A 12254-nucleotide genomic window follows, 5' to 3' on the forward strand; every position below is an offset into this window, starting at 1 on the left:
TAAAAGTTCCAATATGCCCACTTCTGGTGCTCTCCGGGAGTGCAAATCGCAAAATTGTGCACTTCCCGCCTATGATTGTACAACCATTAACTTTACCCCTTAGTGACAAAACCAGAGTTAAGCAATTAAGACTTTTTAAAGTTTCGTTGTTATAAAAGATAGCAGGGTGTGACTGCCACCTGTAGAATCTTAAGATCTTTCAGGAGAGGTGGGGAGAGGAGAAAAATGGAATGGCATTTTCTATTTGATGTTCCTTTGATGTTTCTCATTTCACAGTTTCATTCGAGCTCTTCAAACAAACGCTGAGGGCAACTCATCAATTTTGTTTTCAAAAGAAAAATTCTTCAAACTGACTATGGCCGATGCATTATAACACACATTAAAAGGGGAAAGCGATACTTTTTAGAAAGTAAAAAATTGGATGACAAAACTCAAAGACTTCAAAAGGAGCTTTCCCTTGGGGAGAGAGAGAGGGGGGAACACCAAAGCTCTGTTCATATGAGCATGCGTTCTTTTGTAATTCAAGTTCAATTCACTTTGTACGTTATAAATAAGCTGTCACTAAGGTATAGTGCAAACAGCCGGCTTTACAAAGCTGCGCACAAGTAGCCCGTCCCTCAATCAACCGCCTCCAAATCTGATACGAACTAGTGGAAGTCTCGCGTCCCGCTTTATATTGTAGAGGTTGAACCCTTTGCGTTGATCTGGAAAACTTTATTGTCATCTGTCCAAAGGTGCATTTTGCTGGTGGGCAAAATTTAAGCTTACCTAACCTGTAGGACTGAGGAGAGAGGAAACCTAAGGAAGGCCAGGGGAGCAGTCAACTTCATAAGGAAAAATAATACTATACAAAGACTCTAATCTCTCCCCGTTAAAGGAATGCGTTTTTTTAGCATATGGTTCTTATTTACATGAGATTTGGATCTTTTAGACTATTCTTTATTTCCATATATTTTTCAATGCTATCAACCCGTCAGTCACAATCCCTGCTGATTTGAGACAGGGCTATATAACATGCTACTTTACACATCAAAAATGCAGGGGGAAAAAACCTGCAGTACTAAAATCAACGCAGGAATGAACAGATTCATTGTTTCAGCATTTCCTGCTGCTTTCCTTAGCTTGTTTTAGAAATATCACATGTAGATGTGTAAGTGCTTGTGACATTAACTGGTTCTCTCCTGTTGAATACAGCATGCCGAACTCTCCAGCCGCATATTACACAATTAAATGAGACTTACAGTTCGAGGATTTTTTTTAGATCAGATTTAAAACCAAACCCTATTCTTTCTCATTTATCTTTCTCACGAATTGTTTTCTCATTCATAGAATCATATAGCACAGAAGGAGGCCATTCGGCCCATCGTGCCTGTGCCAGCTCTTTGAAAGAGCTATCCAATTAGTTCCACTCCCCCAAAGCCCTGCAAATTTTTCACCTTCAAGTAATTATTCAATTCCCTTTGGAAAGTTATTATCGAATCTTTTTGAATTCCTTTTTGAATGCTTGGATATTATTTTCCTGCCGTATTTGTTCTGCCGAATGTTGTGTCGGAATGCTCCAGTTAACATCTTTTTAATGTTCCCAGAGCTGAAATGAGCTGCACTTCAAGCAGTAGTTTCCACGTTTGTTATCCAAGACATCATTGTCCAGTTTCAATTTATTTTGTCTGTTGTCAGTTTCAATTGCAATGAGGTTGATGCAAGAACAAAGAAAACAGGACAGCATGAGTCACAAGTCCTGTAGACCTTACCTCATTGATCGCAGAAAAAGTTGTCTGCAATTACCCAATATACAGACTCCTTTTATTATTGTACATGCATGGCTCACTCTGTACCTGGGTCGTGGGGACCCACTTCAGAGGAATAGCTCTCCCTCAGGCCCATTTAGAATCCCCCGGTATAAAATGTCGGGGAGACAATTCTCTCAACTGCCCACCCATCTGCCATCTCTGCCACTTCTACCACCAACACAAAAATAAAACTTGCAATTTTTCCTTTGAATCATTGAAAGCATGTGCATATATTCTATTTAACTGTAGTATGGCAGCAACATTTAGATCAAGGGATAGGTGAGAGGCAAAGCTTCAGGTGGGAGCTTCAAACGGGGCGTTACACATACAACATTGTGGCCATTTCCTGGTTTGTGGGGCTACCTCAAAGTACAAACACCCAAAGTACAGACATAAAATACTAATCTTGATCCCAAATTACACCCCCAGGGCTCAGCCCTAAACGAGGCAGAAAGTGTTGGGGCTATTTCAAATCATTTCCTAAGTTTCTATCATGTCGTAAACAAATGACAATTGCTTTAAACATTCTCTGCCTGGATTAAGCCCTGGTTTGAAACTAAACACATAGACAATGGAAACTTAGTGGTCAGGATCAGTGGCCTTTATACCTTCCTTTGATTCTGATATAGGATATCTTGAGCTTGACCTTAAGGACATTAAGTTTCTCCCTGTCCTGTCCAAGGGGATTGTGGGTTTTCCTGTGCTGCTTGATGCTGCCCATCTCATCAAAGCCTTTGAAGGACAAGCTGTAAAAGCAATCGACTTGCTGAGCATCATGGACTGGTGTTTTTTTTGAATGCTCCGTGCCAACTTTCTCCCCTCCTTTCGTGCCTTTCTTGATTACTCTCGGTCTCTTTTTCAAGTGTCGTGCTATTGATGTTTGAGTCTAGGAAGTGGGCTTCACAACAAGTGCCATCCTATCCTGGCCACGATGTCTCATACACTTGCAACAAGTGTCAATCAGGAGCAATAACCCTGACTGACTTTCTCCACATTAACCCAGGGGCACGGAGGCCATTTATAGCACTTCTACTGTCAACCTGCCCAAGATCATCTAACTCATAACAGATGAGAAATTAAACCTCAGACCTTAATGGTCTACATGGCTCAACTACTAACCAAATAAACCCACTGAACTGTATGGGGAGCCATGGCAGGTTTATTTAATATCTGAAACTGTGGTTTTAACAGTGCAGCTGGAAAGAAATAAAGAACTTGCATTTATATAGCACTTTCACGTCCATGGGACAATCCAAAGCTCTTTACTGCCAATTAATTACTTTTGAACTACAGTTACTGTTGTGTTATAGGCAAACTTGTTAACCAATCTGTACACAAGATCCCACAAAGAGCAATTGAGGTAAATGACCAGTTGATCTGTTTTGGAGGTGTTAGTTAAAAAAAAAGACGTGCATTTATATAGCGTCTTTTACAACCTCAGGACATCTCAAAGCGCTTTACAACCAATTAAGTACTTTTGAAGTATAGCCACTGTTGTAATGTAGTTCAAGGATAAATGTTGGCCAGAATACCGGAGAACTCCCCTACTACTCTCTGAATAGTGCCATGTGGACGTTTATGTCCACCTAAACAGGCAGACGAGGCGTTGGTTTAATATCTTATTCAAAAAACAGAAACTCTGACAGTGCAGCACTCCCTCATTACTGCACCAAAGTGTCACCCTTGATTATGTGCTCACATCCTGCATCCTACCAGCTACACAAGGCACCATGCACGTTCAGAAGATGGGATATCTTTTTCTTACAATTGTACAAGTCTGGTTTTCCCAGTTAGAAGAATGGGCCATTTGGAATTAGTCTCAGTTCTGAAAGACTTTGAATGTCCACTGTTCGTCTTCTAAAGGTTCTCAATAGCTTTGTACGGCTGAAATTGCTTAGTTTTGGGCACGTCCTGAGATTTGGTGCCACAATGATTCAGAGGTTCAAGCACCAAGAAGGGTTATGGGGTTTTAGAAACTCACATGCAGAGGTAATCACCATACATGGCACTGAGCAAGAAGTTTTTATATGGGGTGGAGGGAATGATCCTGAATGACCACAAGATCCTTACACCTCAGTCAAGACACTAATTCAGGATAAACCTTGTGGGATGCCAGCCCAATATATGTGGAGCTTGAACTAATAAAGAAGAATCCTTCTTATTGAACATACAGTAGTTTGGGTTGGACAAAATGCATCACACAGGACTGACCGATACATACCAGCACTGACTGAGTTTGACACTCACTCAGGATTTACATATTTCACCTATTTTAGGTCACTTGTTCTTACACGCCTCTTCCCTGGGTGAGAAGCTGGTTGGCGACCTGTTCTCAGGACGATATCTATGCTCTACTGGGACCAGTGACCCAGGGTGCCTCCATTATGGTTTTCCAAACCCTCTGCATTGTCCAGGTCTTTGGAAAGACTTTGCTTCTGCAGTTATCTTGGTAAAAGTTTACAAATATAAATGGAATTATTTTACTAAAATACTCCAGATGAAGACACTATATATTTGTGTTATTCCTAATTTAAACACTGGATAGATGTCATAAATGGCCGATTAATTGTCCCTAGTCCCATACTGCAGTTTCAATGTGTACTTGCCCTTTTGGACAAATTTCACGTTCATCCTTTGCTTAAATTGGCAGCCACGTTTCCCTACATTACAACAGTGGCTACACTTCAAAAGTACTTCTTTGGCTGTAAAGCACTTTGGGATGTCATGAGGTTGTGAAAGGCACTATATAAATGGAAGTTCTTTCTTTCTTTAGTTCTGGGTTTCTGGGATACTGTATATTGAAAGGGTTCTCCTGAAGCCATTAATGATTTACTCTCTTTGTTCATAGTGCATGGTACAATGGGATGCCATATCTTCAAATGCAAAGCATCTCAACTCCTAGTTATTTGAGCCTTGTCTGACACACCCAGACACTCCTTAGAGTTCAACATAAGGATTGTGTATCCAACTGCACCACAATTAACCAAATAACTCTCCCAAACAGCTCAGATAAAAAAGCAGTAATAGAGATGTAGATTACTGTATATAATGGACAGTATGTAACGACCCCAGAGCACTCTTAAAACAACATTGCCAATACATTGGCCATTACAGCTGTGAGAGATCCAATGTGGGCTGATGGGCTCAAATGGAAGAATATAAAACTGCCTGCGGAACCAAGATAAGGAAGATGATGGAAGGCTGGAGTCAAAAAGCTTGCTACTTCACACTGTACAAAGTATGTCACTGAGTACACAGAGCGCGTAACATAAATGACATGTCCAGTACATGACCAATTTCCTCCAGCCAAATACTGACTTATTTAATAGGTGAGATGACCAAAGCAAGCTCACTTGAAATTAAATCACTATCAGTTTGCCTGCTTGTGTCCTGTGACACACAGGTTTTCTAAGGCTGTGCCAGTTAACCTTTGTACAGCTGAAAATCAATTTAAATACACAGTAGGAATCCATATGTTGGAAGTTATGGATTAATCCATTTTTAAAATAGTGAAAAACTGCAATATACACAGGTCAATTGGAGCTATCAGCTGTTAATTATCACTTGATAAATCTACATCACAAATCGTTCAGTAGCAGAAGGTCTAAGGGAATTCAGGACAATATAGAGGTAATTTTGAATTTATACCTCAGTGTAAAATGGGCGATATCTGCTCGGCCACCCGTTAAATACTTCAATGGAAATTAAAATCAGGAGAGGTGTTTAACGGGTGGTCGAGCCGTTATCGCCCGTTTTACACTATTGTCCAAAGTCAAAATTGCCTCCGTATGGCTCTGAATTTCCTCAGACTTTCTGCTGCCGTGCAGCTGTCTTTTCACTAGAAGTGAGGTGGAAACCCAGTTTCCGTGAAGTTAGGATGGGGGCAACAGCAGAAAGTCCGAGGAAATCCAGGGCCAATATCAGACAATAACTGCACAGAACATGTTGGCCTTTGCATTCACTGCAACAATGGCTCCCAGTAATTAAAATAAAAACAGCCCCACAATAATAAAATAGCCCCATAAACAATATAAAAATAATAGATACAAGGGATTGCATCATAGCTGTATTCTCATCTTGGTGTTCACTGTTTATAGACTGTTCTTATGCTTCACCTTTGTGATCCAGGATGTTACTTGAGCCCTGGAGATGCAGCGACTGCCTTGTAATGACTCCTAACTACCCATTATTTTCTATTTAACAGATAGAACATGAAGTCAATGAATCAATTGACCTGTCACTTATCTTGGCTGTGGTACAGAGTTGCAAATACACCAGGTCTACTCATCCAGATCCTCTTCCGCACAATACTGCTGACAATCTTGTGATGATACAACACTGAAATCAATTGATGGTCTCTGGGCAATTGACATTTATTGGCTGAAAAATGTGATGGGAACAAGCTGGGACTCGTTCAGCATGCAAGTGTGCAAGACCTGAGCCACATGTAACTGTCATCGTTGTGATGGTTTAATGTACTGTATCCAACGACTTAATGATTTGTATCAGCAACTGATGGGATATTCAATTACCGGAATAATCGGTTGGCTGGCACAGCCCCTTAGTCTTTCCCCTTCAGATCACCTCGTTCTTTGCTCAAGTTTTGGGTGGATAAAACACTTCCCCAAGGCAAGAAATGAGGAGAGATCCTGAAGATTTCACTTAACCTTGTAGTTATTTTGAGAAGCAAAGAAACAGGGAAATTGGGGGCCTGGAACAATAGCCGCATCCTGTTTGGCAGAGGATGCACTGGAATCAATGGTTGCAATTAACATTCAGCAGTATCAATGAGCACTGATCGTCCTGGACTCTTTCACATTCATGCATCTTTTATAAAGCAGTGAAACACGTGAGTTGGGACATAAAGCAGTGGAATTTCCATTTCTTTTTACTTTGGTTATATAGATAAAACTGTTTTAAATATGAAAACATATTTGGAATAATTTTACTTATTATGCCTGCCAGAAAATTAGCAAATGCTGACACAGCCCCCAAGAAGCTGACAACCCAAATGTTCCTGAATATAAGTCTATGATCAGAGTCCTGAGAATTCTGCAGCACCTCAAAGCCCATTTCTGTGGCAGGAAAGTGTAGATTCTGTGGCATATTGCCAAGCAGCATGCAGATATTAATGTCTTAAGAAAGTGACAACAGCAATTTTTATATTAAAAGCACAAGTTTAGAGAACAGCGGTTGAACTATAAATTAACACACGGTACTTAAAGAGCAGGAAAGAAAACAGAGCAGGAGCTGAAGCAGAGTCTGCAGCACAGCTGGAAACGCAGAGCTGGAGCAGTCACAGTGAACCCACAGTCACTTCACCAGCCAACCTGGAGCCAACCAGCTAGTTAACCCGTAGCCCGACAGCCAGAGAGCCAGCCTGTGACTACCATACTCACAGTCATCCCACCACAGTCACTGCACCAACCAGTCCACCACAGTCACCGCACCAACCGGTCCATCACAGTCACCGCACCAACCAGTCCACCACAGTCACCGCACCAACCAGTCCACCACAGTCACTGCACCAACCGGTCCATCACAGTCACTGCACCAACCGGTCCATCACAGTCACCGCACCAACCGGTCCATCACAGTCACCGCACCAACCGGTCCATCACAGTCACCGCACCAACCGGTCCATCACAGTCACCGCACCAACCGGTCCATCACAGTCACCGCACCAACCTGTCCATCACAGTCACTGCACCAACCGGTCCATCACAGTCACCGCACCAACCGGTCCATCACAGTCACTGCACCAACCGGTCCACCACAGTCACCGCACCAACCGGTCCATCACAGTCACCGCACCAACCGGTCCATCACAGTCACCGCACCAACCGGTCCATCACAGACACTGCACCAACCGGTCCATCACAGTCACCGCACCAACCGGTCCATCACAGTCACCGCACCAACCGGTCCATCACAGTCACCGCACCAACCGGTCCATCACAGTCACCGCACCAACCGGTCCACCACAGTCACCGCACCAACCGGTCCATCACAGTCACCGCACCAACCGGTCCATCACAGTCACCGCACCAACCGGTCCATCACAGTCACCGCACCAACCGGTCCATCACAGTCACCGCACCAACCGGTCCATCACAGTCACCGCACCAACCGGTCCATCACAGTCACCGCACCAACCGGTCCATCACAGTCACCGCACCAACCGGTCCATCACAGTCACCGCACCAACCGGTCCATCACAGTCACCGCACCAACCGGTCCATCACAGTCACCGCACCAACCGGTCCACCACAGGACAAAGCAGCCCGCTTGATTGGCACCCCATCCACCACCCTAAACATTCACTCCCTTCACCACCGGCGCACAGTGGCTGCAGTGTGTACCATCCACAGGATGCATTGCAGCAACTCGCCAAGGCTTCTTCGACAGCACCTCCCAAACCCGCGACCTCTACCACCTAGAAGGACAAGAGCAGCAGGTACATGGGAACAACACCACCTGCACGTTCCCCTCCAAGTCACACGCCATCCCGACTTGGAAATATATCGCCGTTCCTTCATCGTCGCTAGGTCAAAATCCTGGAACTCCCTACCTAACAGCACTGTGGGAGAACCTTCACCACACGGACTGCAGCGGTTCAAGAAGGCGGCTCACCACCACCTTCTCAAGGGCAATTAGGGATGGGCAATAAATGCCGGCCTCGCCAGCGATGCCCACATCCCATGAACGAATAAAAAAGTCACTCCACCAACCAGTCCACACAGTCACCGCACCAACCAGTCCACCACAGTTTTCCCACCAACTATCAATCAGCACCACAAGTGTTCAGCCAGCACCAGCAGCAGGTTCGGGTGAGTTCTCCCAGTATCCTGGCCAACATTCCTCCCTCAACCACCAGAAAAAACATTAACTGGTTATTAATCTCATGACCCTTCGTGGGATGTTGCTGATGTAAAATGGCTGCTGGGTTTGCCGCCTACATAACCACAGCCCAAAAGTAATTTAATTGAATGAAATACCTTTATACCTATATGTACAATATACCTATATATTCACCATATAAATGCAAGTATGTTTATTTATAAGGCTATTTTTCACAGAGTTGCTTAGAGAGCTTTATAAATGCCCAAATCTTTTAGCTTGAGTCTATGTGGTAATACTTTGAATTATTTTCCCATGCAGGCACGCTTGCCAAGGTCAGACCATTGGAAACAGAAAAGCAGTGACATGGATTATAAACCCACTGAAGTGAATAGAGCTGGGGTTAGAAACACACAAAGAGGTTATACTTATTCACCAAGAAAAATAAAAGAGAAATGTCACCGGAAATGTGAGACTTGGTGGGTCTGAGACGTGATGGTTCGGTGAGACAAGTTGGGCCTGTGCAGAGGTCCGAGTTCCCCAGGCTGCTTCTGCTCTGTGTTTACGTGAGTTCCTTTCTCCTTAATTTAGAATTTTGCACCAGATAAAATTATGCAAGGAGATAGGAAAAGAGGGGTGGCAGAAAGGAGCATTTCCAACTGTCTACTTTATTTAAAGCCAAGGGATTTACTGCAAAAGCAACGCATCGAATAAGGTTAGATCATCTGTATAATCTAACATGATTTTATCATTTACAAAAGCACATTGTATGCATTCTCTTCATTTTTTTGTGCAAACAGCCAATTCCTTTGTAACAATGTCACATAGCAGGAGAGCAGTGAGGTCCGAATTTGTAATGGAAACGTGGGAATGCAGTTGGGAGACTGAGGTTCAGTGTAAAACGTTGAAATGACAGTCAGGTCGTTACAGATCTTTTTGACACTTATTCGCTCTGTTGCTTTCGTTAGTACTGTTGAGATGGAGGCAATTGCAATTCCAAATCCTGAAAATTCCAATGAGCTTATTTAAAACTTCCTGTAGCGTTGGTGATGGCCGTTTGTTTGTCAGGTCTGGGAGATTAATTTTTCCCAGTGCTTTGTAAACGCTCCTGATCTGAAGCCAAAACTGGTCTCTGCAAAAAAAAAACAACCAAGGCAATCAGTCTGCTTGATGAGTCAAGTTTTTTGAGCGTCTGACTTGGGCACAAGGAAAGTCTGCATTTAATTGCTCTCCCCTTCCTTTTCTTCCTCCTTCTCCTGAAGATTTTGGCTAATGCCTGGGTGTGGTTCCACCAACACCATCCGCTGTCCAGTATCTGGCCCAAGGGCTATTCTTTGGTGATCCCAGATGGTGAACCTCAGCCAACAAACAACTTGCATTTATATAGTGCCTTCAACTTAGTAAGACGTACCAAGGTGCTTCACAGGAGTGTTCTCAAACAAAATTTGACACCGAGCCACATAAGGAGATATTAGGACAGGTGACCAAAAGCTTGGTCAAAGAGGTAGATTTTAAGGAGCGTCGTAAAGGAGGAGAGAGAGGTAGACAGGCAGAGAGGTTTAGTTATTTAACCATGTATGCATCACTGCCCTCACCTGGTGTGCACACATGCACATTGTCTAGCAGGGATCGCTGGAAAATGATCAGGAGCAAGAAGGCTGGCTTTTTTTACGCAGTGAGTTGTAATGATCTGGAATGCACTGCCTGAAAGGGCGGTGGAGACAGATTCAATAGTAACTTTCAAAAGGGAATTGGATAAATACTTGAAGGATAAAAATTTACAGGGCTATGGGGAAAGAGCAGGGGAATGGAACTAATTGGATAGCTCTTTCAAAGAGCCGGCACAGGCACAATGGACCAAATGGCCTCCTCCTGTGCTGTACCTACTATGATACCAGATGCCTAGATACTAATGGCCCCACTTCATCTAATTCACAGGCACTATGGTCAATTCTAGTGCCCTTGGTATTGTCGCAGCTGAGATCAGTTAACATAATGCAGATCACAAATCAACATCTGATACCTTCTACATTGGGCTGGGCATTTACTAACCAAACCATCAACTGAGCCCAATCCAAGTTTGTATCGATCTAATTCCACCATGATTCAGGCATGCATTTCTTTCTTTTAGAAGATATTTGTATTCTCTCAATTTTTGCAGGGAACCCAAACATCCCTGAATTTTTGTATTTCCCTAATTGTCTCATACTTGAGATCAGTTCAGCTTTGTCCAGGATCAAAAACTGATTGTGTGGGAAAATTCACAGCACAAGGATTTGTCCCTAATACCAGGCGATTTGAATGGAAAATGCTCTGTTTCCATTGTATCCCGAATGTGCATTTGCACATGGCACAGTGGATAGTGACAACAGAATGAATGACAGCTCTTGTACTGATCACTGAAACACTTCGATAGTTGGAACGTCTGCACTTGTTTCTCTGTTTCTCACCTCGCTGGTCATTTACGATCAGGCACCCTCCTTAAGCCACAAACGATCGACTCCTTCATCGTTATTACTAATATAATGCTGCACACTCAGCCAGAAGATGACACAACTCAGCTCATGGTGGAAAATTCCAGGCGACGCAGCATCCTTTGAAACTGCCTTGCAAATTCAATGCAGCCAATTCCTTATAAGGCTACAGTTGCTCCAATATAAGCAATAATAGCTGACTGCCTAAACTATATTCAGATATTATGAGGAGCAGGCCGATCCAAAGCTTTGGAGCTGAAATGCCTGTCTCTGCTAATTGTAGTGGAGAAAGTCGTGGGTATGAAGTGATGGAATGTCACTTTTTACTTACAGTGACTTTATTGCTAAAATTAGCAAGATTTTCAGATACCTCCTCTGTGCCTTATTTTCAGTTGCCCAATGCACTAGAGCCCATAATTATCCTTCAGCCAGAGTTCCTGCTACTGTTTGAACCACTGCCTTGGTCTTCTGGCCTCTTTCAACTTTCGATAAGAATCAATTGGAATCTAACGCTGGTGGAAAACCCTTCAATGCTGTGGACACTGATGGGGATGATTGGTTAACTGCTAAAGCATCTCGAGTTGGCTCGCTTTATGAAGCCAAAGGACATTCATAATGGTCACAATGCCTATAGGAGACGATGGTACAGAGTACTGAGATGCACCTCCATTGTGCTTTTGTCTTGAGGTTAGTATTATAGCCTGTGACTGAACGCTGAAAGTGACTCATGCTGGATTGGGTTACAGCAGGTGTTTTGGCTGAAAGTTCATGGTCTGTATAAAACAGACTGTCCAAACATAAGTGGTTAACCACACTGTCAACTACCAAGGAGATCCCTAACAGCTGAAGTCCTGTCCTACTTGAGTGGTTCACCCACCCCCCACCATGATACCTATTTTCTAGCTTGCAAGTAAAGAAATATGAGTTAGTTCCAATGTGATGACGTTGGGTTAGCTTTTCCGCTCATTTAGAGTATAAATGGGTGGAAATCTATTGTGTTGTTTTGCACTGATACTAGTATTGCTTCCTTATGTTGGTCTTACTTTTTATTGTTACCATTATATAAAAAGACATTAACTACAATATTCTGTGATGGATTAGTTCTAGTGATGTTGCCACTCTATTGTTCTGTGATGTGTGATTCAGTCGA

General features: G+C 43.2%; 1 protein-coding gene across 2 annotated transcripts in view; it reads right to left on the reverse strand.

The window, feature by feature from the left end:
* fhl3a (four and a half LIM domains 3a) overlaps nucleotides 1–12254 on the reverse strand; it is an 87976-nt gene that overhangs the window by 57820 nt on the left and 17902 nt on the right. The window contains exon 2 of one of the 2 annotated variants that reach the window (XM_068006477.1): nucleotides 9093–9762. The exons of the other annotated variant lie outside the window; for it this stretch is intronic. The gene's annotated coding sequence lies outside the window, so the exon portion shown is untranslated. The remainder of the gene's footprint in view (nucleotides 1–9092; nucleotides 9763–12254) is intronic. 2 annotated transcript variants of the gene reach the window in all.

The sequence above is a fragment of the Heptranchias perlo genome, chromosome 26 (assembly GCF_035084215.1).
Source record: "Heptranchias perlo isolate sHepPer1 chromosome 26, sHepPer1.hap1, whole genome shotgun sequence".
Lineage (NCBI taxonomy): Eukaryota > Metazoa > Chordata > Chondrichthyes > Hexanchiformes > Hexanchidae > Heptranchias > Heptranchias perlo.